The sequence below is a fragment of the Ornithodoros turicata genome, chromosome 7 (genome assembly GCF_037126465.1).
Source record: "Ornithodoros turicata isolate Travis chromosome 7, ASM3712646v1, whole genome shotgun sequence".
Lineage (NCBI taxonomy): Eukaryota > Metazoa > Arthropoda > Arachnida > Ixodida > Argasidae > Ornithodoros > Ornithodoros turicata.
This window is the reverse complement of record NC_088207.1, coordinates 17,592,946-17,620,671: the sequence shown is the minus strand read 5'-3', so window position 1 is coordinate 17,620,671 and position 27,726 is coordinate 17,592,946. Positions and strand designations below refer to the sequence as shown.

General features: G+C 47.7%; 2 long non-coding RNA genes across 2 annotated transcripts; both read left to right on the top strand.

The window, feature by feature from the left end:
• LOC135399614 (uncharacterized) lies at positions 1-27,726 on the top strand. Its single transcript, XR_010424363.1, has 4 exons — positions 1-223; positions 27,495-27,518; positions 27,576-27,593; positions 27,654-27,726. It is a non-coding gene; the product is annotated as an uncharacterized LOC135399614 (long non-coding RNA).
• On the top strand, positions 12,695-15,693 carry LOC135399613 (uncharacterized). The gene is made up of 2 exons (XR_010424362.1): positions 12,695-13,178; positions 15,414-15,693. It is a non-coding gene; the product is annotated as an uncharacterized LOC135399613 (long non-coding RNA).

Below are 27,726 nucleotides of genomic sequence, written 5' to 3'. Positions count from 1 at the left end.
TCCGTTGTACAGGGTAGCGTTTTGGAAATACGCGGCCGGCATCTCATCATAATTTCTTTATGTGTGTGTGTCTCATTCTGTGAAACGCTTTGTACGAGAAGCCGTCGTGTGGCTGGAAAAATGGAAACTGGGACTAGGCAACAACAGTGACTAAGTAAGACCCATGCTTTGACGCAGCATGCCAGCAGGCTTCTTCTTGGAGGTGTTGACCCTGGCGAAAACGGTGAGCAAACATTATACCATTCGTTTGATATTTGTACCACTTGGTATGTTCCTATTGGTGACTCGATGAGTGGTCGCTTATGATGACAGCTGCACCACTTGACCAGAAGGAAGACTGGTACGTCGAGAGCAAGCAGACGGAAAAGTTTCATGTTGGGATTCGCAGATGTTTCCAACAAGATACTGTTATTGCGTAAAGAACGGTCTTGTATTCCAAACATTCTGACGAGAAAATTATTAAATGCACATATGCGCTACGTGCATTAAATTATGTCTTAAATGCGCATCATCTCAAAGCCAAGATCGACGTGAAATAATATATCTTTGCTGTAGGTAGACCAACTGCGGCTAAGTGATCTGGGGTAGCCAGTCTGACTTTGTCGTGACTTAAATCCTCCTTTTTTCTTTTTCGATCACGTCACATCACATACAGCTTGAAGTCCCCTCAATTACTCCCCATCTAAGCCCCCTGACTGCAATTCACTCGAAATTTACTCCCCAGGACTGAAAATAGTCTCCGGAATGCAACCGTCTACGTAAAGGATAATAAGGACATATAACTTAGCTGACTTAGCAATTTTCACACAGAGTTTGAAATAGTGGTTGTTCCTTGGAAAAGTGTGTCCCATGTATGTCGCAAGATATTATATCACTCGACACGTCACGGTTTAATCCAATCCGTTTTCCTTCATGCACATGAATTATGTACCTTGGACTGTTAAAGCAGAGCGTGAAATGCAGTCCCCACTCAGTGACATTAATTTATTCCTGAAGGGACTAACTTCTCTGGCATTATATTTAGTCCACAAAAGGACTAAAATTACCATTTTTTTCCTCAGAGTGTAATGAAATACTTTATGCTGCATGCTGGCTATGTGAGGGAACATAAATATTGCACCGTCTTTAGACACATTCGGTAACGTGATGCCTACGGTAAGGTATTGCCTATAGAGAAGGGTATGGTGGCGGAAAAGCAGCGGCATAGCATTTACGTTACTTTTATTTGGTAGCGGTAGCCGTATCGCGTTACGGTTTTAAATTTATAGTGACAGTAGCATTGCGCTACTTTTATGTGGAGCAGCAGGTAGCGGTATTCCTTTACTACGTTTTGGTAGCGGGTACAACACTGATCCCGGCACATATACGGAGCTCACCTCGGCTAATTCTCGTTGCTCACGTACATCAGTTCTCGTGAAAATTTGGTGACCAATGCACTGTCGATGGAGTATCGATATCTGTGACGTTCCGCGCAGCCTTCTGTGCATTCCAGCGCTGCTACCTTGTGTGATCTACTTTCACCTCCAGCCGCCAGTGTGTTCGTCCGCGTGAAAGTATATAGGTGTGACAAGGTCGGAGAGAATGTTCTGAGGGCCGAGCACGTGTCTCCGCGTTTCTCATCAAACGCTATTAATTAATTTCCACTTTCTTGTGGATTCGAACCGCTACCAACCTAATCCCATGCTACAAGTTGCTATGCCATCATGATGGACGTCAACGACGAGCTACTTGTCTATGAATCCAGCACTTTTATGCCTCAGCAACTTCATGCTGAAATCGTTTCTTTTTTTTCTTAATATAGTGAAAGCAGCTCACTCTGCTTCTGAGATACCAGAAATTCCGGTCCAAGGCCGTTCGATTTCGCTGCGTCTGGTCGGTTTCCGGTGTTCTCTCGGTTGGAACCACGTCCTTCGTAGTTTGAGTTCCTGCACGTGTTCTGATAACAGCTACTTCCCATTTCATAAACGCCGTAACAAGTACGCCGACTGTTGAACGTTCCTTCCGTTGCTATTTTGAAGCTATTTGAGCTGGCGAACGGACATCCTGCGGGCCTTGCTTTCAGAAGGCCGCCGATCAGCTTCTTTATCACGCGCAGACGGACACCAAACATTGGCGACTTGCTGCTTTAAAGAGTCGTGCAATTCTTGCCCTACTAGAAGAACACTACACTCTAGGAAAAAAAGGAGTAAAACGGGGAGTAATTGCAGCTTCTACTCCCCTAGTCTGCAATTACTCCCCATTTTAGTCCCCTAACCCGACATTTAGTCCCGACATTTACTCCCCAGGACTGCAAATTGTCACTGCATGAACTTCGCGAATGGTCTCCTGAATGCAACAGTCTACGTCAATATGTGCCCTTGGTCAATTTGAAGGGCATAAGTCTATATAACTCAGCCAACGTAGCAATTTTCCAGTCACACAGAGTAGGAAACAGTTAGCGCATCTTTCTTCGCAAATTGTGCCATATGTATGGCGCAAGATTTTATATCACTCGATATATCACGGTTGACGGTTAGCTTCAAAGTATTTTCATGCGTGCACACGAATTATGCACTTGGGACTCTTACAACAGCGCGTGAAATGCAGTCTCCACTGTGTGACATTAATTTACTCCCGAGCATTTACTCCCGAAAGGGACTATTTTTTGTGGCAATGCATTTAGTCCCCAAAAGGAATAAAAGTACACCTTTTTTTCTTAGAGTGTAGAACACTCCGAAGAGCGACTGCGATTATGATTCCCGCTGTCGTACTACTTGTTGTAGCTGCATTTGCCGTGTATGCAAATGACGTCGCCCTTTGGACAGTAGGAAAACCAGGCCGAGCCATACCGCGCCGCCTGCAGCTCGCTTTAAATAATGTCCATACGTACCTCACGCACCCTGGGATGGACCTTTCACCCGAAAAGTGTGTCGAGCTCCATTTCACGCGCAAAGCTATGGCCAATTTCTCTCTTTGGGTTGGTGCAAAGAAGCTTGAACCGGTACGCTTCCACCGCTTCCTTGACGTGGTAATCGACTCGGACTTGCCCTGGGCTCGGCACATTAAACACCTTGAAACTAAAGTGCAGCGATGGCTCCCCGCAATTCAACATCTTTCTGGCTCAGGATGGGGCTGTGATCAGCGTTCCCTGCTCACAGTTCACGCGGCGTTGATGAGGGCGACTGTGCTTTACAGCCTTCCCATTCTGCACAGGATATCAACAACATCATTAAATACCCTTCGGTCCCTGTTTACTTGAAGCCTTCGTCGCTGCCTCGGAGTTCCAAGAATGGCTGAAACACGGCAAGTACTGGCTGAAGCTGGTGAACTCCCGATTGAGGTTCTACGTGAACGTGAAACGGCTCGGCACTTCCTCCGTTTGCGTGCTCACATTCCCCGTCACCCGCTCCTCAGGAAAATTCGTTACCGCCGTGAAAGCGACTTCTATCGAGTAGCGCAGAGGACACGCCAGACTCTCACTGGCTTCATAGCTAAGGACATTATACCGCCGGAAGACCCCTGGTCTCTGCCGGTACCTCCCACTTTTGTACGCCTTCCAAACCTTCTGGAAAGAAGAGATCAGGTCCCCCCTCAAGTCCTCCGAGCCCATTTTCATGCTCTGGTAGACGACAAGTTTTCTACGTTTACAGCAGCATATACCGATGGCGCATCCCGAAACAACAAGTCCGCCTCAGCATTCGTCATACCATCCGAAGGCGTAATGCACGGACGACGCCTTTCACATCCAACCTCCTCCACAGCAACGGAACTCTATGCCATCCTTTTCTTTCTACAACACATCGCTGATTTTACACCGCGGGAATGGGCAGTCTTCACAGACTCCAAATCTGCACTTCAAGCAATTGAAAATTCCGGCATACGAGGCCCATCCGCACCCTTAGTCACAGATATGTTAATGGTTTACCACAGTATCTACGCAACAGGTCACAGGCTAGTTCTGCAGTGGGTTCCAGCGCATTGTGGTGTCGTGAGGAACGAGCAGGCCGACAGCGCCGCAGAAGCAGCACTCTCGTATCGGAAACTGACCAGTATTGTTCTGCTGAGATGAGACCGCCGTTCCATTCTGCGACGCCTCGTGACAGCCCTGGCTTCCCGCCAATGGACAACCGACATTCTCCCCCCCCTCAATGTTGAGCAGTGTTGATCCAACGCTCGCTTTCCGCATTCCACGAAACACCTCTCGTCAAGATGCTGCATTAATCCACCGAATGGGCCTCGATGTGGCCTTTACAGCTCAGTGGCGTTACTGCTTGAGACAAGTTGACTTTCCCTCCTGCTGCCACTGTGGTGCTTTTGAGGATCTGGAGCATATTCTTCTTTATTGCCCCCACTACCAACCTTCCCGAACCGCACTCTCCGAGTCTCTTCGTCAGCTGGACTCTCGCCCCTTCTCCCTATCGAAATTGCTTGGTCCCTGGCCCAATCCAGCCCAGCAACGCTCTGCTCTCAAAGCTCTTTCGACATTTCTGGGCATCATCGGACTTCGATCGTTATTGTGAAGGGGCTCGTTATTTTATTCCCCACATCCCCACCAGCAACGGGGTAAGGCCCGTTCCGAAATACAGCGCTTTGCTCCACAGCGCTGCACCACAGCACTGCAAAACAGCGCTGTATTTCCACTGTGGGGTTCGCACTTACAGCGCTTGTCCCAGCGCTGTACTTGATGATCTCACGTGATCGTGCAGTCACGTGCCTACGTGCAGCCTACGTGCAGTCACGGCGACAAGAAGCGAAAAAAAAAGGCAGCCCCGTCACGTGAACGCGGCGCCGCGTTCTCATTGGTTCAGGGAGACAGCGATGGGAAAGTTCACCGAAGCTCAACTTCGCCAAGCGCTGTTTTCCATCGAGTCGCCGCCGGGAGAGGAGGAATAAACAGAGCTGTTTTCCAGTGCTCTGGAGCAAAGTGCTGTATGTCGGAACGGGCCTGTAGAGTATCGCCTCTGGCGATGAACCTCCCCACTCTCCAAAGTCAAAATAAAGTTGTTGTTGTTGTTACGGGTATTCCGCATGCTTTTCATTAAACATGCGGGTTTCTGCACAGTAATGATATACTGTGGGACTGTCAATCGCAATTACGATATTGTGGTACTATTCCCATGTCAATGGGTACTACCCATGCTTGTCATTAAAAACGCGGGTTTCTGTACCCTAATGGGATACTGTGGGACTGCGTATCTGGACTACGTTATTGTGGGTCTATTTCCATGTCTACGGGTATTGCCCATGCTTTTCATTCAAAATGCTGGTTTCTGCACTCTAATGGAATACTGTGGGGCTGTCTATCTGGATTACGACATAGTGGGACTATGCCGCTGTCTACGGGTATTACCCATGCTTCTCATTAAAAACGAGGGTTTCTGCATTGTAATGGGATACTCTGGGACTGTCAATCTGTGTTGCGATATTGTGGGACTATTCCCATGTCTACGGGTATTACCCATGCTTTAATTAAAAACGCGGGTTTCTACATTGTAATTGCACTGTAATGGGATACTGCGGCACCGTCGATCCTGATTACGATATCCTGGGTCTATAAGGACGTCTACGGGTATTCCACGTGCCTTTCATTAAATATGCGGGTTTCTGCACAGTAATGGGATACTGTGGGACTGTCAATCGCAATTACGATATTATGGTACTATTCCCATGTCAATGGGTATTACCTATGCTTCTCATTAAAAACGCGTGTTTCTGTACTCTAATGTGATACTGTGGGACTGTGTATGTGGACTACGTTATTGTGGGACTATTTCCATGTCTACGGGTATTACTGATGTTTTTCATTCAAAATGCGGGTTTCTGCACTCTAATGGAATAGTGTGGGACTGTCAACCTTGATTACGATATTGTGGCACTACTCCCATGTCTACGGGTATTACCCATGCTTGCCATTAAAAGTGCGGGTTTCTGCTCTGTAATAGGATACTGTGGGACCATCTATCTGGATTACGATATTGCGGGACTATTCACATGTCTTCGGGTATTACCCATGCTTTTCGTGAAAAATGCAGATTTCTGCACTGTAATGGGATACTATGGGACTGTCTATCTGGATTACGATATTCTGTAACTATACTGTTAGCGAAGTAAGAATCCATCGCCAGGCATCGCTGCTTATCGAAATACAGGCATCAGATGACAACGGAGGCGCACCGGCCGACGCGCGAGGGAGAGAAGGGAGAGAACCCCGAGACACGAACGGGAAGCGGACGCGTGGCCGCACGGCGCGTTTAATTCTATGCTATATCTAGTATGTAACCTATCAAATAAAATTCAGTTATCCCGTTACGAATCCACTGTGACTACGGTGCTCACAACTGACATACCCATGTCTACGGGTATTAGTCATGCTTTTCATTCAAAGTGTGAGTTTCTGTACTATAATGGGATACTGTTGGACTGTGAATCTCGATTACCATATTCTGGCACCATTTCCATATCTACGGGTATTACGCATGCTTTTCATTCAAAATACGGGTTTCTGTACCGTAGTGGGATACTGTGGGACCGTCAACCTTGACTACGATATTGTGGGACTACTCCCATGTGTGAGGGTATTACCCATGCTTTTCATGAAATGTGTGGGCTTCTGCTCCGTAATGGGATACTGCGGGACTGTCGATCTTGATTACGATATACTGGGACTATATGCATTCCCCTCGCTTTCCATTAAAAACGCGGTTCCTTGCACTGTAATAGGATACTGCTGGTCCGTCAATCTGGATTACGATATTGTGGCACTATTTCCCTGTCTATAGTTATCACCCATTCTTTTCATTCAAAATGCAGGATTCTGCAGTATAGCCGGATACTGTGGAACTCTCTGTCTGGTTTAGGATATTGTGGAACTATTCCCAATGTGTGCGGGTATTACCCTAGCTTTTCATTCAATATGCTGATTTTGCCCTGTATTGGGATACAGTGATCCACATAGACAGTCCCACAGTATCCCTTACAGTGCAGAAACCCGTATCTTGAATGAAAAGCATGGGTAAGACCAGTAGACGTGGAAATACTCCCACACTATCGTAATCCAGATTGACAGACCCCCAGTATCCCATTAGAGCGCAAAAACCTGCGTTTTAATGAAAAGAACGGGGAATACCCGTAGACATGCTTATAAGCCCTAGGGTATCGTAATGAAGATCGACGGTGCCACAGTACCCCATTACAGTGCATAAACCCGCGTATTTAATGAAGAGCACGGGAATAGTCCCAGAATATCGTAGTCCAGATACAGGGTCCCAGAGTATCCCATTATGGTACAGAAACCCATGTTTCTAATGACAAAGCATGGGTAATACCCATTGACATGGAAATAGTACCACACTATTGTAACCCAGATTGACAGACCCACAGTATCCCACCAGAGCGCAAAAACACGCGTTTTTAACGAAAAGCACGGGGAATACCCGTAGACATGCTTAAAGTCCCAGGATATAGTAATCAAGATCGACAGTCCCACATTACACCGTTACAGTCCATAAACCCGCATATTTAATGAAAAGCATGGGTAATACCCGCACACATGGGAATAGTCCCACAATAACGTAGTCCAGATACACAGTCCCACAGTAACACATTACAGTACACAGAGTGAAATTCAAAAAGGCAGGCGGGAAATTCAAAAAGATGTGCACGTGACACATTGCGCATGACGTATACCACGCCCTTCATGTATCGCGCGAAGAGCGCCGTGTTTTATCACGTGCCCTTCTTGACGAGTGCCCCGCCCCTCGTTAGCTCCTAACGCGTGCAAGTGATTAAGACCCCTCGTAGTCAGTTGTCTCGCGACGTAAACACCCAATTATTATTATTAAGACCCCTCGTAGTCAAGATCGACAGTACCACAGTATCCCATTACAGTGCAGAAACCCGCATATCTAATGAAAAGCATGTGTAATACTCGCACACATGGAAATATCCCACAATATCATAATCCAGATTGGCAGTCCCGGAGTACCCATTACAGTGCAGAGCCCCTCGTTTGTAATGAAAACCATGGGTAAAACTCGTACACATGGAAATACATGTAGTCCCACAATACCATAATCCAGATTGACAGTCACACAGTATCCCATTATGGTGCAGAAACCCACATTAATAATGAAAAACATGTGCAATACCCGTAGACATGGGAATTGTCCAAAAATACAAAAAAAAGTCACGTAGCCCACACATAGTCACGCGGATTAAATTGCATGAGAAATGAATTAAATTATGTGAAATGAGGATTAAAATTAATGAAAGCAGGATTAATTCGGATGGCAAAAGGATTCAATGTCATGGTATAAGGATTAAAATGTACGACAAGAGGATTAATAACGGCGGGAAAAGCTGTAGAAGGAAAAACAGGCGGGCGAAATCACTGATCTCGATTGTAAAAGGCTAGACCGCGGAGTGGGAGCGCGAGCGTGGGCAACCGGCCGCCCTCTTCTCTGTACCCAAAACAGTGCCCACTGGCGATCATGCAGGCTTGTTGTATAGTTACGGCTGCATCAGCCGTACGGGCAAAGGAGAGGGCACAACTTTTCACAGGTGAGTCGATCGATACAAGTAGTTCCTGGAGGATTCTCTCGTCACACGCTTGGCACGGGATGCAGTTCTGGATAGTCTCGCGGCAAACTGTGTCCATTTTGGGGAACCATACTTTAGTGCGCAGAAGTTGCTTGGTTTTTATGGCCCCTTGATGGCCAATATAGGCCGGCTGCACGGCACGCAGACGAAGTGGTCTGGGCAGCAGGCTTCGTGCCTCGTGTCTTTACAAAAATGTACCGGAAACAGAACGAGATATCGCTGTAGTTATTACTCTCCAAAATGTTTACAAAGTCATTACTCTAAGGTCTTAGGCCTAAGGTGCTAGTGCTACAAGTGAAGCACTGCTGGCAAGATAGAATTACCTGCGCTTACACAGGTTGCCGAACGCGATCTACTTATTTTCAAACATGAAATACATTATGATGAAGGAACGAATAACCGAGAGACACGGGACACGAAGACAAGCACAAGAGTTGTGCTTGTCTTCGCACTCAAGCACTTCGCACACTTCGCACTTGTCAAGCACTCTTGTGCTTGTCTTCGTGTCCCGTGTCTCTCGGTTATTCGTTCCTTCATCATCATGCACTAGTTAGTCTGCGCCCTATCTCTTTTATCGATGAAATACATTACACTGTAGGTACGTGAGGCACACAAAATGAAGAAATAATAGTATTATTCGGGAGTCAGTGTACGTCAACATGCTTACAATGCCCTTTGCACACACGCTTAGTGGCGGTACACAAGCAAATAATTGTTTGCAGCGTATGACATGTGTGGGGAAGGTTTACATAATACTTCCCCTATAAATGCTGCATTACGGTGGAAGCAATCTCACACGGGTATAATCCCAGAAAAATGGTACTAAACATACTTTTTTGGTTTAGCTCAGGATGCATGCTGTCGATCACTGCCTTTTTAGCCTTGGTAAGGCGCTCATATGTATCAAGGTCTCCCTCACTTTTGGGAGCTTCCCTTATCAACCGGCCCCTCCACCATGCGTTGGTAATCTGAATTGCCATCTCCACCATCATCGTTCATACTCTCCAATTAGCACTGGGGCTGCAGGTCCACGCTGCAGACCGGCATCTCATCATAATTTCATTATGTATGTGTGTCTCATTCTGTGAAACGCTTTGTACGAGAAGCCGTCGTGTGGCTGGAAAAATGGAAACTGGGAGTAGGCAACAACAGTGACTAAGTAAGGCCCATGCTTTGACGCAGCATGCCAGCAGGCTTCTTGTTGGAGGTGTTGACCCTGGCGAAAACGGTGAGCAAACATTATACGATTCGTTTGATATTTGTACCACTTGGTATGTTCCTATTGGTGACTCGATGAGTGGTCGCTTATGATGACAGCTGCACCACTTGACCAGAAGGAAGACTGGTACGTCGAGAGCAAGCAGACGGAAAAGTTTCATGTTGGGATTCGCAGATGTTTCCAACAAGATACTGTTATTGCGGAAAGAACGGTCTTGTATTCCAAACATTCTGACGAGAAAATTATTAGATGCACATATGCGCTACGTGCATTAAATTGTGTCTTAAATGCGCGTCATCTCAAAGCCAAGATCGACGTGAAATAATATATCTTTGGTGTAGGTAGACCAACTGCGGCTAAGTGATCTGGGGTAGCCAGTCTGACTTTGTCGTGACTTAAATCCTCCTTTTTTTCTTTTTCGATCACGTCACATCACATACAGCTTGAAGTCCCCTCAATTACTCCCCATCTAAGCCCCCTGACTGCAATTCACTCGAAATTTACTCCCCAGGACTGAAAATGTCTCCGGAATGCAACCGTCTACGTAAAGGATAATAAGGACATATAACTTAGCTAACTTAGCAATTTTCACACACAGTTTGAAATAGCCGTTGTTCCTTGGAAAAGTGTGCCCCATGTATGTCGCAAGATATTATATCACTCGACACGTCACGGTTTAATCCAATCCGTTTTCCTTCATGCACATGAATTATGTACCTTGGACTGTTAAAGCAGAGCGTGAAATGCAGTCCCCACTCAGTGACATTAATTTATTCCTGAAGGGACTAACTTCTCTGGCATTATATTTAGTCCACAAAAGGACGAAAATTACCAATTTTTTTCCTCAGAGTGTAATGAAATACTTTATGCTGCATGCTGACTATGTGAGGGAACATAAATATTGCACCATCTTTAGACACATTCGGTAACGTGATGCCTACGGTAAGGTATTGCCTATAGAACAAGCGCAGAAAGTTGGGCTAGTTGGTGAGACAGCATACTGCAGATGTTGGGACGCGGAAGACAGGGACTGAAGGAAGCACACAAACACAAGCGTCACTCGCAACTAATATGTATTGCAGGCAAAAGAATGCTTTTAAAACACAACCGGTAGGCGACACGTGCCGGGTTATAAGTCTCAAACCGTGCTGATAGACGCCAGCCAGTAGATAGTAAGGACGTAATTAGGTACTTAGGAAGGCAAGTTCTTTATCAGAAAGTGTTAGAGATGGTTGACTGACACACTTGCCTTCCCCCGCCAAAAGTATGTGATGCGCTTCTATTATCTCCCGGGTAATTTGAGATCTGGCCCTCCCCAGGACAGTGGTACCCTGAAAATCCGGAACACAACCACATCTATCGCAATGGTATGCCAGATTGCCCGAAGGCACATTTCTGAGGCTGCAGGAGTGCTCACGTAGTCTAGTATTTAGGCACCTGGCCGTCTGGCCAATGTAAACTCTATTACACGAGAGAGGGATTTTGTATATAACACCAGAAGAACAGGGCACGAATTGCTGGGAATGAGCAATATCACACACAACCCCACGTTCAACTTTTTTGACCATGCCACAGAGGCCACCAACCTTGTGAGGGGCCGAAAGGACCGTAGGGACCTGGTACCTATTGGCTACTTTCTTGATATTGTGGGAAAGTCGATGGACATATGGCAAAATGACCGGTCTACCAGGTGGCCTTTGCCTCACCGTATCCCGTTTTGACAGTACCGAAGCCATCAGTCTCTCAGCAATGCTCGTGATGATATGATCAGGATACCCCGCGTCAACTAACCGTAGGTACTGACCCTCTAAGGCTGCTCTAACTGTGTGGTTACATGAACGCTCGAGTGCAAAAGATATACAAAATCCCTCTCTCGTGTAATAGAGTTTACATTGGCCAGACGGGCAGGTGCCTAAATACTAGACTACGTGAGCACTCCTGCAGCCTCAGAAATGTGCCTTCGGGCAATCTGGCATACCATTGCGATAGATGTGGTTGTGTTCCGGATTTTCAGGGTACCACTGTCCTGGGGAGGGCCAGATCTCAAATTACCCGGGAGATAATAGAAGCGCATCACATACTTTTGGCGGGGGAAGGCAAGTGTGTCAGTCAACCATCTCTAACACTTTCTGATAAAGAACTTGCCTTCCTAAGTACCTAATTACGTCCTTACTATCTACTGGCTGGCGTCTATCAGCACGGTTTGAGACTTATAACCCGGCACGTGTCGCCTACCGGTTGTGTTTTAAAAGCATTCTTTTGCCTGCAATACATATTAGTTGCGAGTGACGCTTGTGTTTGTGTGCTTCCTTCAGCCCCTGTCTTCCGCGTCCCAACATCTGCAGTATGTTGCCTATAGAGAAAGGTATGGTAGCGGAAAAGCAGCAGCATAGCATTTACGTTACTTTTATTTGGTAGCGGTAGCCGTATCACGTTACGGTTTTAAATTTATAGTGACAGTAGCCTTGCGCTACTTTTTTGTGGAGCAGCGGGTAGCGGTATTCCTTTACTACGTTTTGGTAGCGGGTACAACACTGATCCCTGCACATACGGAGCTCACCTCGGCTGCATTCCAGCGCTGCTACCTTGTGTGATCTACTTTCACCTCCAGCCGCGAGTGTGTTCGTTTGCGTGAAAGTATACAGGTGTGACAACGTCGGAGAGAATGTTCTGAGGGCCGAGCACGTGTCTCCGCGTTTCTCATCAAACGCTATTAATTAATTTCCACTTTCTTGTGGATTCGAACCGCTACCAACCTAATCCCATGCTACAAGTTGCTATGCCATCATGATGGACGTCAACGACGAGCTACTTGTCTATGGATCCAGGACTTTTATGCCTCAGCAACTTCATGCTGAAATCCTTTCTTTTTTTCTTAATATAGTGAAAGGAGCTCACTCTGCTTCTGAGATACCAGAAATTCCGGTCCAAGGCCGTTCGATTTCTCTGCGTCTGGTCGGTTTCCGGTGTTCTCTCGGTTGGAACCACGTCCTTCGTAGTTTGAGTTCCTGCACGTGTTCTGATAACAGCTACTTCCCATTTCATAAACGCCGTAACAAGTACGCCGACTGTTGAACGTTCGTTCTGTTGCTATTTTGAAGCTATTTGAGATGGCGAACGGACATCCTGCGGGGCCTTGCTTTCAGAAGGCCGCCGATCAGCTTCTTTATCACGCGCAGACGGACACCAAACATTGGCGACCTGCTGCTTTAAAGAGTCGTGCAATTCTTGCCCTACCAGAAGAACAGTAGAACACTCCGAAGAGCGACTGCGATGATGATTCCCGCTGTCGTACTACTTGTTGTAGCTGCATTTGCCTTTGGGCCCTGCAGCTTCGTGAATGGTTTCAACGTTCCGGCTATACCTACTCATGCCGCGAATGGTAAGATGCAGTCTTCTTATTTCAACGCGATCGATTTATAATAGTTGTCCATATCATCCAACGAGTCACACACAGGCGGGTGCATTGCGTCATTCTGGTCAAGGAAAAAAATACTACTGTTTTACCTTAAAACTTTTAGAGCGTGACCTAAAACTGTGCCGCACGTATATGCAATGCGCAATCGAACGAAGCTGACGCATTCGGTAGTAGACCTGGATATTCGCTAACAGTGCTCACGTCCCGTAAACGTGTAAACTGTCTATTCGCGCTGTACTTCTTTCCCGTATATATATAGTTACATAAAAGAATACAATGATGGCCTCTGCACTAAAAGGAGACAACCTAATTGAGCTAATTTTCGACTGCGTTGGTCTGCGGGCATAGCACTTCGCAACCGCTTTCGCGAGTGAACTATGCGCTCTGAGAGAGAAAAAAAAAATAATCCTTCACCTTTGCCGGTAGAACTGTGTTGCAAGCACAATTATACCTTTTCGGGTAGAGGGGTGGGGTGTTACGTTGGGTAGACGAGCGGTCTGCCTGCCCAGACCGGCGGCACGTTGCTCGGGGGAAAGGGGAGCGGGAGAAAGGGGAAGGGGAGTTTAGTTATGTTATTTGCTGGTTAGCGCCATGGTCTCATAGCCGCCCTTGAGGGTCGACGACCTTGAAAAAGTTCAACGGTGCTCGTTGGACGAGCTTCTGACGGTGAAGTTTGCCACGAGGATAGACCAGGGATTGTCCCATCAGCCCATCAGCCCCTACGAGACACCAACACCTTCGAGATGAAAATCCTTGGAATATCCCTGGGAGAGACCATCTCACCAGCTCCGGTGGCGCAGCGGTAACGCGTGCGCTTGGAGACTGGGAGGTCCGCGGTTCGAATCCGCGGGCCGGCTGTGCCGTCTGGGGTTTTTCCTGGGTTTCCCTCAGATGTGTAATAGGCGTATGCCGGCACAGTTCCCCTGAAGTCGGCCCATGGACGCAGCTATCCTCCCCCCGAGCGGATTCTGCTCGGTCTTCCACTTCACCCTTCCCTTTCTTCCTCTCCACCACCTTTCCCTTCCCGAGAAACATGCCGCCTAATCAGGCAGGCAGACCTCTCGGGTTCCTCCCAACGACACTCCTCCCCCCTCCTCCTCCAGAGACCATCTCCTCGAGCTGGGTCTCAGATGTGCCGGTGGACTGCACAGATAGTTGAAGCTTGCCCCTAGCATCCGATGTGGCTGGGCAGTCCATTATGACGTGCTCCTCGGTTTCTGTTTCCCCACAGTGGGGTGTGGGGTGGGGGGTGGAGGGGGAAATCAGGGCTCGGAGTACGGCCGAGCCTGAAGACGTGCGCGCGCGTGCAGGCACTGCAGGATCGGATGCAGAGGAAGAAAGGAGGGAAAAACCTGGGTTGCTTTCTGTGACTGTTTTTGTCAATTTGATTGCGCAGTGACAACACACCGCACAACGAAACTATTTCGCATAGTGACTCCTGATGGACAGCTTGCCAGATGAGACAGGGATTTCGAGCCACGTTAAATGTTGCCTATTGCTCTCTTAAGTGGTACATGTAAAACAAATTGAGCTTCGTTGAAACGGGCAAGACTAAGATGTGAAGGCCAGCTCCGATATGTCGGGATAGCGCGATTTCTACATAGCGCGAGAAAATAGCGCTATATTTTCCTCCTCGCTGTGCTCCAAACCGCAAAAAAATTGCGCTTATCGGAGTTGTCAACTTTTTCAGCGCTAATATTAGCACTACATTCGTGTTAGCCAATGAAGAGGCCCTTCAGCGATGACGTCGCGGAAGTCGTGGAGTTATTTTTGTTTCCGCATTTGACGGCACGGCGACCGCATTGGAACCGGCGAGTCTGCCATCCAAAATGTCTGATAATTTTTCGTCCAATCAGTTGATCGAACTTGTTTGTCCGCATGACGTCGAACTCTGGAGGCGCCATGATGGGAAAGACCGGAAACAACCACCGAACTTCTGCCAAATTATGGCGCGAGCGCCGCTTTGCAAATGTGAACCGTTCGGTAACAGTGAGCGCTGTTTTTGTGTGTTGTTTTGTAGCGCTATATTAGCGCGCTACTATATACTGGAACAGGCCTTTAGGCCTCAAAACAGTATCCTAGTATCCTAACAGTATCCTAACTATTTGCCTGCTGCTACATTCAAATCGGATTGTTGCTGCCGTAGTCCTGGCGAAGGAATAGAAAATATGTGTCAGTTGATGCTGAAATACTCTGCAGGCAAGTGCATTCACCTAGGCAAGACCCTGGAACCTTACGTGTGGACCCCGATGGATCACCCCGTCTGCGGATCTCTTGTATGCAATTACGAGACCAAGCTCGTCTACGTCCACTACTGCGACCCAGAACGACGCCCCCGTGAAGGATGCAGGCTCATCCCTGGTAACCCGGATGCTTTGTATCCCGGTTGCTGCGAACAGGAGCATTGTCCCTAACAGCAACCATGCTCAGAGAAAGGCTGTTAAGAACTTCCTTTGAAATAAAGTGAATATTAATCATCCGGATTTTCTCATGCTTCCTGCAAGCCTGTGGAGGTGTCGCGATATCCCACATATATATCAGATATTACAATCCCAGATATAAAAATTGATAACACCAGGATCCCAAATTGCAATACCAAGGCTTATGTCCGAGGCTGAAGAATGATCGTGTTTCAAGTATGACATCATTGAGTAACAAAGCCGAAGTAACAACGGTTAGTTTATGGTGATGTTACTATAGGTGCGACCAAGTTGGCGACGATGTATGTCCCGGGGAGTCCGGGGGAGCGGAGTCCGGGGGAGCGGAGCCCCCCACCGCGCGCTTTAAGCGGTATCGGCGTTCAATTGTTCCTAAGGCCCGGGACGCATACCTTCGATTTCAGCAGCAGCGGGAGAGCAACAGCAGCGAAGCACCAGAGCTGCAGCGGCACGAGCGGTCCCGTAGCACTGGGCGAGAGCAGCAGCAGAAATTTCCTGCTGCTCCCAGTAGTATTTGATCAGCTCATCTAGCCGGAACTCACACCGTGGCCTAGACGTCATTAAATTAGCAATTAGAGGAATTTAACTAACTAACCCACAGTAATTAGGATATTCGAGCGAGTCATTACACTAATTGGGGAGCATCTAACATTTGTCCACACTCTTAAAAAAGGGTGTACCTTAACTCCTTTTTCTTGCACCATATACAACTCCCTTTTGGAGTGTACAATTACTCTCAACAAAGGAGTGTCCACATAAGGGCAGACCCTTTAACTCCTTACTGGAGAGTAATTGTACACTGCAAAGGGAGTGATATACGTGGCAACGGTGTGCTCACCAAAAAAGAGCTACTGTATAGTGTACACCCTTTTTTCAAGAGTGTAGGCAACTTTTCAGGGAGGGGTAAGGTCTCAGACCCGGGCGGGAGAGTACTATTACTCTCCAGTAGGGGGTTAGAGCGTAACCCCACTCCCTAAAGGAAGTGAGGAGACTCCTTTTTTGAGAGTAATTGTACCCTCCAATTGGGAGATATATGTGACAAGAAAAGGAGTGAAAGTACACCCTTTTTTTGTTTAAGAGTGCAGACCAGTGTGTGAGTTACCGGTACTTGAGCTGATAGAAAATAGAAAAATAGACAGAAATAGAGTGGAGAAGCGCAGTTTAATTGAAGATCAACGACGCCATTTTGAAGAAAGAGTTCTGGGACGGCCGCTGACCATCGCTGTGTCTGAGGCTGAAGAATGATCGTGTTTCAAGTATGACATCATTGAGTAACAAAGCCGAAGTAACAACGGTTAGTTTATGGTGATGTTACTATTGGTGCGACCAAGTTGGCGACGATGTATGTCCCGGGGAGTCAGGGGGAGCGGAGCCCCCCACCGCGCGCTTTAAGCGGTATCGGCGTTCAATTGTTCCTAAGGCCCGGGACGCATACCTTCGATTTCAGCAGCAGCGGGAGAGCAACAGCAGCGAAGCACCAGAGCTGCAGCGGCACGAGCGGTCCCGTAGCACTGGGCGAGAGCAGCAGCAGAAATTTCCTGCTGCTCCCAGTAGTATTTGATCAGCTCATCTAGCCGGAACTCACACCGTGGCCTAGACGTCATTAAATTAGCAATTAGAGGAATTTAACTAAGTAACCCACAGTAATTAGGATAATCGAGCGAGTCATTACACTAATTAGGGAGCATCTAACATGTGTCCACACTCTTAAAAAAGGGTGTACTTTGACTCCTTTTTTCTTGCACCATATAAAACTCCCTTTTGGAGTGTACAATTACTCTCAACAAAGGACAAATGAGTGTCCACATAAGGGCAGACCCTTTAACTCCTTACTGGAGAGTAATTGTACACTGCAAAGGGAGTGATATACGTGGCAACGGTGTGCTCACCAAAAAAGAGCTACGGTGCACCCTTTTTTTAAAGGGACGGTCTCGTACAGATCGAGCGATTCCGAAACTTAGCTGAAATTATATTCAAGAGTGCTACAGAAACACAGTCGTGAAGTTTCAACCAGAACAATGAAGTGGTTTTCGAGAAATTTGAAGGAATATGCCGTGACAGCAGACGACGGAAGTCGCAGCTGGATTCAACTCCCTCTCATGCAACGCCACATGTGACGTGGTTACCTCATATGCATCGTGAACGAAACGTGCGGAGTACACGCACGCGTGTGACAATCAGACCTTTTGTTGAAGATGCTTCGAGTATGTGACTCCCAACAGGTGCTTTTCTATATCCACTTTCGTCACATTGTCGTCGACAAAAGAGTTGTTATACACCCGGGTTACGTTTCCACCACTTCCATACAGAATATTCTTTTCGCAGGTAAGACGAACTAGAAGTGCTCAAAATACCGAACGATACGAGACAAAAACGTAAACAAGGAGATTTGGCCGAGGCAGACCAACAATTAGGGACGACACAGACAAGTAAGCCTCAAACGCCCAGAAATTAACGAATGCAAACAACTAAGGGAAAAACATATCTGACCGGAAATCAGAAGACCCAGGTTCGATTCCTGGCGTCAGCACCTCTTTTCCCTGAGTTGTTTGCATTCGATACGAGACAAGTTAGTAAATAAGCGTCAACTGCCTTTATTAGGTGGAGTCATCCACGTAAACTCCCGCTTGAAATGAAGATGCGAGACGTATTGACATTGTTGTTCGGCCACATTTTACAATACGCGTCTTTCGTTTGACCAGACCACACGCAGCAAATTTATTGCCGTCGCCGTGATCCTCGAGCACCTTTTGGAAGTCGTCTGCTCTCACCGCTGCAAAAAGGCGCGAGAGCAGACGATTTGTTCATCCAATAAGCGGTCTGCCATCGTAGCGGATATCGCTGTTGCCAACAGAAATCGCAATGTGCTGGCGCTGTTCTTATCAACTTAATTCGTTTATTTAATAACCGTGACGATTCTGGACGAGCGAATTCACAGTATTACATTTTCAGCAATGAGGAATCGAATGGTACGCTTTGTGGATGGGCCAGGGTGTACGAGACCGTCCCTTTAAAGGTGTTGATTCTGGCACAGGAAGGAGTGCCACTCTCATCAGTTAGTGTCAGCTACTGAAGGGGTACAAGACAACATTATTGAGCATAGTTTGGCGATATACTGCTCTATTAGGGATAATACCTTAGAGAGGAAAACAAACTGATGTAGCGTGCTGGATCAAGCACTTCCTTCTCGCAATACTACCGAGGTACGCGGGACTGCCGTTTCGTGCGGTGCCGACAATTTCTGTACACACCACTTTTGGCTATTTTCAACAAAGTAATACCTACATTTCAATACTGCGCGTATCCAGTTCTTTGGACACCGCTGCCGCGCTAACAGTTGACTGCGTACGTGACGGTCGACATCTTTTAGTTTGAGCTGCGTCCGGTGTCGTCTCATACATATCGTGCTCGCAGAACGTCTCTTACCTCATATGCATCGTGAACGAAACGTGCGGAGTAGACACAAATTCCCCTTGCTCTGCGTCTCCGAATGCGGTATCACAGAAGATTTTCGGCTCTCGAATTACCTTACCTTCCTTTCTGAACCCCGAGGACGAACAAGTCGTGTCGCGCTTTTCGTCCGGTCTGACATCCCCGTAGTCCGCCGGACAGTGCGCACGCAGGGGACTGGTGACTACGTGGCCTGCTCCGTTCGTCTAGGCTCCCTTGACCTCACGGTTGTCTCCCTTTACTTGCCCCCTGGTGTTCCCTACGACATTGCTGAATTGGACACACTTATTGCCAGCCTCCCGTCGCCGCTTGTGCTTTGTGGCGATTTCAACGCGCATAATGCCGTCTGGGGTAGCACACGCACCGACGCAAGAGGACAGCGCCTTGCGGACCTCTTCGCCGACAGAGCTCTAAGTATATTAAACGACGGTTCCCCAACATTTCTTCAAGCCACATACCTCTCCTCGTGTCTTGATCTTACCGCTGTGTCAACATCAGTGGCTCGTCTTTTCACATGGGGAGTAGATGCCGACACCCTTGGAAGCGATCATTTGCCCGTACTTATCGGCATCCGACGATCGCGTCAGCCGGCTACATCACGTTCCGTCAAGCGAACCAACTGGCAGCTCTATCAGGCCACACTGGAGTCAGCTTCGTCAAACGATGCACTGGGAAACCAGCAGGATTTTGCTCGTACTGTAGCAGGTGCTGCGCAGGCTGCTACTAACTGCTCCCGTGTCCCGGTGTGCTTCTCTGCCGTCGATGCTAAGTACGAGCGGCTTCGTGCTCTTCGTCGTCGCGCGGAACGCCGTGCCCGACGCACTGGTCACGCTCCTGACCGCCTCGAAGCCCGGCGCGTTCAGAAAGTTATTGGGCGTCATCTGCGTCAGCTTGCGCGGGACCATTGGCGCAGGTTCACGTCCTCTTTATCCCCTCGTACACCACTCTCTCGGATATGGGGAGTACTACGAGGCCTCTCCTCCCCTGTATCTCAGCGGAATCCGTTCCGCTCCCTGTCCCTTTGTACATCACAGCCTGAACTACAAATTGCCGAAGACTTTTGCGCAAGACTTACCACCAACACCCCTAGCTCAGTAACGCCTGCAGTCCCAGTCCACGCGCCAAGTCATCCTGTCCTGGACACGCTCTTCACCCTCTCTGAACTCGAAACTGCACTTGCAGCCGCTCCCCAGCACACATCACCTGGCGCAGATCAGGTTACCTATAAGGCCCTTTGGCACCTTCCCCTATCGGGCCGCTTGCACCTCCTGCGGCTTCTCAATGAGAGCTGGTGTACCGGACAAGTCCCAGAAAATTGGAAGACGGCCATGGTGGTTCCTGTACTCAAACCGGGCCAATCGCCGCATCACATTGACTCTTTTCGTCCCATTGCCCTCACCAGCTGTATAGGGAAGACACTTGAACGCATGATTTTCACACGTCTCAGCTGGTTCCTTGAGACTGCTGAGTATTTCCCGGAAGTGATGGCGGGATTCCGCCCGGGCCGATCAGCGCTGGACTGTGTCATCAACCTAGTCAGTCAGGTACAACAAGCCAAAGCAGAGGGATTATTGACTGCCGCTGTGTTCCTCGACGTAAAGAAAGCCTACGACAGTGTTTACCATGCTGCCATCCTTGACGCTCTTACTGCGGCTCAAGTTGGCGGCTGCCCCCTGCGATGGATACAAGACTTCTTATCAGGCCGTTATCTCTTCGTGCGCACCGCTGGCGGTGACACCACCAAGCACCACGTGACCCGTGGGGTCCCGCAGGGCAGTGTCCTTAGCCCCCTCCTCTTTAACCTTATCATGGCTTCCCTTACCCCGTTGATCCCTGCTCATACATCCATCACAATATACGCCGACGACATCTGCATCTGGACTTCTGCAATCCGTCGAGACACGATCCAGCGCCGACTGCAAAGCTCTCTACATGTGATTACCACCTATCTTGCCTCCCGTGGCCTAACAGTGTCGCCGGCGAAGACTGTTGCAATGGCGTTCTCGCGCAAGTGCTTCCGCAGGTATCCGCTCTACCTTGACGGCTCCCCTCTGACTTTCGCCACTTCATGCCGATACCTAGGTGTTATACTTGATCGCGACCTAACTTGGTCCCGCCATGTGAAGATGATTACCACAAAGGCGACTGCCTCAGTTCACGTCCTCAGACGTATCGCTGGTGCGTCCTGGGGCCCGTCCTGCTCTGATCTTCATCGCGTCCATCAGGCCCTCGTGTTGGGGACACTACGCTACAGCCTCCCTATCTTGCATGCCCTCAGCCAAACGCAGGAGCGCGAGCTCCTTAACATCCAAGCCCGCGGCCTTCGCATTTGTCTGGGAGTACCACGAACATCAGAGACTTACGGCACGCTTGCTGAAGCACGGGAGACTCCTGTCCCTCTTCTGCGGGATGCTGATACACTTCGAGTATATTCTCGCTATCTAACCAGTCACCCTCACCACTATCTTTGCCATATTGACGACGAATGCCCTGACTCAGCTTTCGGCAAGACCATCGCCCGCCTGAAGGATCATCTTCCTCCCTCCCCAACCACTCCCACATATGCGCCAGCAATGTGGACCCTTGCGCGTCCTGATATCTGCTCCACCATCCCTGGTCTTCAGCGCAAGCGTGACACTCCCGCACCTGTAGCCCTCCAACTCGCTCTCCATTGTTTGCACTCCACGTATCAGAATCATCGCCAGGTATACACGGACGGCTCAGTCACGGCAGACAGCTCGGGTGCTGCATTTTATATCCCTGATAGTGACTTTCAGCAAGCCGTTGTCCTCCCATACCCAATGTCTTCTATGGAAGCGGAACTCCTCGGCATCCTCTCTGCTCTACAGCATCTGCTCGGTCTGCCGGCTGCACAATGGGTTGTTCTGACTGACAGCAAGGCCTCACTGGATTTGCTGCTCTCGTTTCGCCCCAGCACCATATGCACTCTCCACACGCTCATACTACAAGCTCTGACACAACTTGCGGTAACTGGCCATTCTGTGACGCTTCAATGGATCCCGGGACACGTAGGCCTTCTGGGTAACACCCGCGCAGACACAATAGCAAGAGACGCAACATCTAACAGAGCTCTTCCTGCCACCCCTCTGCCCCTAACGATCTCTGTCTGCTCCCTGCACATTCGTCGGTGGCGTTATGTCCGTACCCGGCAGTTCCGAGCGGACTCTACCTCATATCATCATTTCGTACGCCTCATTGACCCCATGCAGGACTTCACTATTGCCTGCCGCTGCAATAGAGCTGAAGAATCACTCCTCCACCGCCTTCGAATGAATGTTGCACGGACACCCTCACTCCTGCATAAAATGCGCCAGACGAACTCCCCCGATTGCACAACTTGTTATGTGGAAGCCGACATCGAGCACTACCTCCTATTCTGTAACTGGTACCTCCCAGAAAGACTCGTCCTCCAACGCCACTTGCGACAACTTGGCTACCCTAACGTCTCTTTGGCCACCCTGCTCGGCCCGGTCCTGCACAACCAGGGGGCAGTTACGACTGCCCTCTTGAGCTTTCTCCGTGCAACCGGTCTCTCGACCAGCCTCTAAGGCCCTTTTGTGTATCTGTCTGTGTGTATGTGTGTGTGTATTCCGTTTTCTTTCCTTTTTTTTTCGTTTCTTTCTTTTTTTTCGTTTCTTCTTTTTTTTTCGCTTCTTTCCTTTTTTCCTTTTTTCGTTTTCTTTCCTCTTTTTCGTTTCTTTCCCTTTTCTTTTCGTTTCTTTCTTTTTTTTTCGTTTCTTCTTTTTTTTCGCTTCTTTCCGTTTTTTCCTTTTTTCGTTTTCTTTCCTCTTTTTCGTTTCTTTCCTTTTTTTTCTTTTCTTTCTTTTTTCGTTCTCTCTCTATTTTTTCGTTTTCTTTCCTCTATTTCGTTTTCTCCCTTTTTTTTTCGCTTTCTTTCTTTCGTATTTTTTTCGTTTTCTTTCATGCCGCCTTCTTTCCGTTTTTCGTTTTCTTCCTATCTTTTCGTCCCCTTTCCTTTTCCGTTCCTCTTTACGAAAGGAATAGCAAGTCGGCCTTTGCCTGACTAACCTTTCCTTTTTTTTTTTTTTTCTCAATAAACATATTCCCCCCCCCCCCCCACGTGCGGAGTACACGCACGCGTGTGACAATCAGACCTTTTGTTGATGCTTCGAGTATGTGACTCGATCCCAACAGGTGCTTTTCTATATCCACTTTCGTCACATTGTCGTCGACAAAAGAGTTGTTATACACCCGGGTTACGTTTCCACCACTTCCATGCGGAATATTCTTTTCGCAGGTAAGACGAACTAGAAGTGCTCAAAATATCGAACGATACGAGACAAGTTAGTAAATAAGCGTCAACTGCCTTTATTCGGTGGAGTCATTCTCCCGCTCGAAATGAAGATGCGAGACCTACTGACATTATTGTTCGGCAACATTTTACAATACGCGTCTTTCGTTTGACCAGACCACACGCAGCAAATTTATTGCCGTCGCCGTGATCCTCGAGCACCTTTTGGAAGTCTTCTGCTCTCACCGCTGCAAAAAGGCGCGAGAGCAGACGATTTGTTCATCCAATAAGCGGTCTGCCATCGTAGCGGATAGGCGGATATCGCTGTTGCCAACAGAAATCGCAATGTACTGGCGCTGTTCTTATCAACTTAATTCGTTTATTTAATAACCGTGACGATTCTGGACGAGCGAATTCACAGTATTACGTTTTCAGCAATGAGGAATCGAATGGTACGCTTTGTGCCAGGGTGTACGAGACCGTCCCTTTAAAGGTACTGTAAAGCAGCACCGATCAAATGTCATTTAGTGTGGCTATTCGATAGTCCAAGCCACCAGGACAAAAAGTGTGCAAGTTTCATTCCAATCGACGGCGCAGTTAATTAGAAAATTGCAATTAAAGATTACGGGCAACACTGTACTAGGTATTCGAAATGAATCCGTACTTCTGACACATACGGCGGCAACCACATTGCATGCGTATAACACTGGGCCCGACATAACAATCCACCACAATCCACCATAAAATCCGCCCCTGCAACCACACAACGATCCACATCTGAGGATAAACGGATAAGCGAACTGAAATGAAATGCTGAGCCGTTGAAAAAAATGTGTCAGACGTTCAAGAAGCCAGACAGCGTCGGGACTTGTTTGTTCACAGAGGTTCACAGAGAGAGTTTGTTCGTTCGAAAGAGGCCGCGAACAAAAGGAGCACGCAGGCGCAGCAGAGAAGTATAGGGAGAGCCCACATCGAACAGCGGCCAGCACTGGGTTACTTCCCAAAAACAGGGGTTAACAGGTTAAACTGTTAACAGGGGTTTCAGAATGCATAGGTAAACAGGAAAACTAATAATATGGTTACTAAAATAACGAAATTCCGATGTCATAGTGTGTAATACCAATTTTCAGTGTTGCCCGCTGTACAGGGGGTTGTTTGACACCAGGCGTCGCACCGCTCCACTACGCCGCATCTTTCCTAGCAAACTAAAAATATTTATTGCGCGTTGTCGGTCGTATGGTTCCGCATATAGTATTTAGAAGCAACAAAGGCTCTAGTCACATCACCGGCATATCATTCTTGTCTACTGCTTTACAGTACCTTTAAGAGTGTAGGCAACTTTTCAGGGAGGGGTAAGGTCTCAGACCCGGTCGAGAGAGTACTATTACTCTCCAGTAGGGGGTTAGAGCGTAACCCCACTCCCTAAAGGAAGTGAGGAGACTCCTTTTTTTAGAGTAATTTTACCCTCCAAAAGGGAGTGATATATGTGGCATTAAAAGGAGTGAAAGTACACCCTTTTTTTGTTTAAGAGTGCAGACCAGTGTGTGAGTTACCGGCTACTTGAGCTGATAGAAAATAGAAAAATAGACAGAAATAGAGTGGAGAAGCGCAGTTTAATTGAAGATCAACGACACCATTTTGAAGAAAGCGGTCTGGGACGGCCGCTGACCATCGCTGTGTCGATAGTTACAGAGACTGTGACTACCTAGTTCCATAACATCACATCACGTGGTGCCACTGTCCTTATGACCACTAGTTCTGGACATCTTGGGACGTCAGGTGTGACTTCATCATGGCATGTCTGGACAGGTAGCACAGCTTTGGACAAGCAAGGAGAAAAACGCCTATAATCGAGACATAGGAACGCAAACTGCTGTGAAACGAAGAGCAAAATATGCTAACAAGGGACACCATCAATACCTAACAACAAAGAACTAGGCACAAAACAAAACAGCGCACTGTCCACCACAATAAATGTCATGCATCTGCAATAAAGTCATGCATCTGCCACCTAGCAGTTACTTTTTGAATTAATTTCATGACAAAATTATTAAGAATCGTGCCAGCGCTACTCTCGTTCCCGCCCAGCGCCCGACATGCACAGGCACGTCACTGCTAATCGCAAACAAAGCGGAGACAAAGTTATTACGCCCGTTCCATCCGGGAGGCAGGCAGATAACTAAAAGCTATGCGTCTGGCCCCCTTGCGGTTATTTTCTGAACTAATTTAATCGCGAAATTATTAAGAATCATTCTAGGGCCACTCCAGTCCATTAACCCGACCAGATCAAGGGTGTGGCAGCACCAGTGTCATCGTCAAGACAAGAATGATCAACAAGAACCTTTCTTATCCGAAAAAAGAAACAAACAAATAAACACAGAGCTAGATGCGTCAACAAAGAAAGCATGCGTCATAAAACAGAAGAGGTAAGGGCACGTCAGGACGTTGCTCAATGAGTACTGTCACACGACCAAAAATTGAATGACTGCTGGGCGACAAAGGAAAGCAAGTGCAGAGTCACTGGAACAGAGTGGAAAAGACACCCACCAGCATGGAAGTATTTCCACGTACACAGCACTCCATCATCGTCAATCCGCTCGACACAAAATCCACCAGAATCAACGCACACCACCCACCAGTGACGAGCCACGCTTCCATACCCCTTGAGAGGTAAACTGAATCCCACTGAGGCTACATTTTGCCACTAACGCCCAACGCAACTGCTCCAGACAGAATCAACGCGCACCATCCACCAGTAACACCTCCGTACCCGCGAGAGGCTAAGAACACACAACGTAATCACTAGGCTTATGTAATGCGTGACACACAACCTTTTGTATGATAATCTTCTCATAGTCTAAGGCTACACCTGCAACGACACTGAGGAAAATGGCACGAAAGTATGGGGGCAAAGTTCCATTCGCGCACGACGGAGGACTAGACAGAATGCCGTTACAGGAACAGGTATATGATGTGATTGAATTCCTACAATATTAATGATTTTTACTCTGGCGTTGCTGTTTCGAAAAACTATGAGGAAAAGCTCTTACTACTCTTTATAAGCTCAACTATAATTTTAGGAACCTTAAAATTTTGTCCTTTATGAAAACTGTTCTATAATATAATTGCGCTATTTCTTGGACTATCAATCAAGCGCTCCAAGTTTTTCTCGCTTCCCATTTCAGCCTACCACGTTCTATCATGCAGTGAAGCAGAGAGGGGGGCGGGAGATCTATTTATTATTACAGGAAATGTCAGCCAGAAAAGACGGCTTGCTATTCGTATAAAAAATAATTCCTAAGTGCGTACTTCTGGGGTAGTTAAGGGTAAGGCGATGTGGGGTCACCTCGGTGAAGCAAAATCACTGGGTACTGAGCATCAGTGTGCTTAGGACGTCTTCGCAATTCGCCTTCTACGGCATCTTCGTAGTCGTCGGCAGCAAAATGAGCTCAGCACACACGACACGACTGCTACATCTAATAACCGAGTGGTTCAAACCACATTCGTTTTCGCGCACTCTCCTGTTGAATCTTGTGGTAGAAAACGCCCGCCGCCGATGGTGAACGAACATGATTTTTGCATCCCCGAGCACCAAAACTACACCAGGCATATGTAGGGCTCTCGAATAATTGACACAACAACCACGAACATGTCATTCACTTCTCTTCGCGCGACCAACACGACCACCCACGACGTAAACAATAAACGCGATAACACAGACGGCCTTGCAGATGGCGCGGCGGATCGTAGCTCGTAGCGGCGAAGTAGCTGAATGCTTTATTAACGTAAAAGCTATGGAAGTGAGCGTCATTTTTAAAATGGCGTTTAGCTGTAAGATAATGTGCGTCAGCTTTGTTCTCTACAAAATTAACTCTCACGTGGTAAGGGTTGACCAATCCCTGGACCTGAAACCCAAGTTGCTCTTTTTCGCCGTTCGCTGGCAGCACCCTCCATGTTCCGGCAATCTTCAAAATATTTATACGTAAAAAATATGCCGAATTGAGAAGTAATGCTTTCTGTGTCTTATCAAACAACGATGTTGTGCACGACAGTGGGCAAAAATATGGGGGTTATTTTTCACTTTTCGGTCCCTTTAATGGTTGCTGTCTTTGTTTTCAGATTATCCAGGCCACCCCATGCAGCGTATGTATTAGTGAATGAGACTTTGGACGTTGTTATTAATATTAGGTTCTCTTTCAGGTCATTGCTGCTACTGCAGTGAGATATCAGTTTGGGTAAGCATTGTTATACGAATGCTGATTTTATATTTTCTTTCAGATCCGGACGCCCTTAGGGGTATCATTCGTGATTGTCTGATAGCCTGATAGTCTGATGAAGCATTATTAGATTT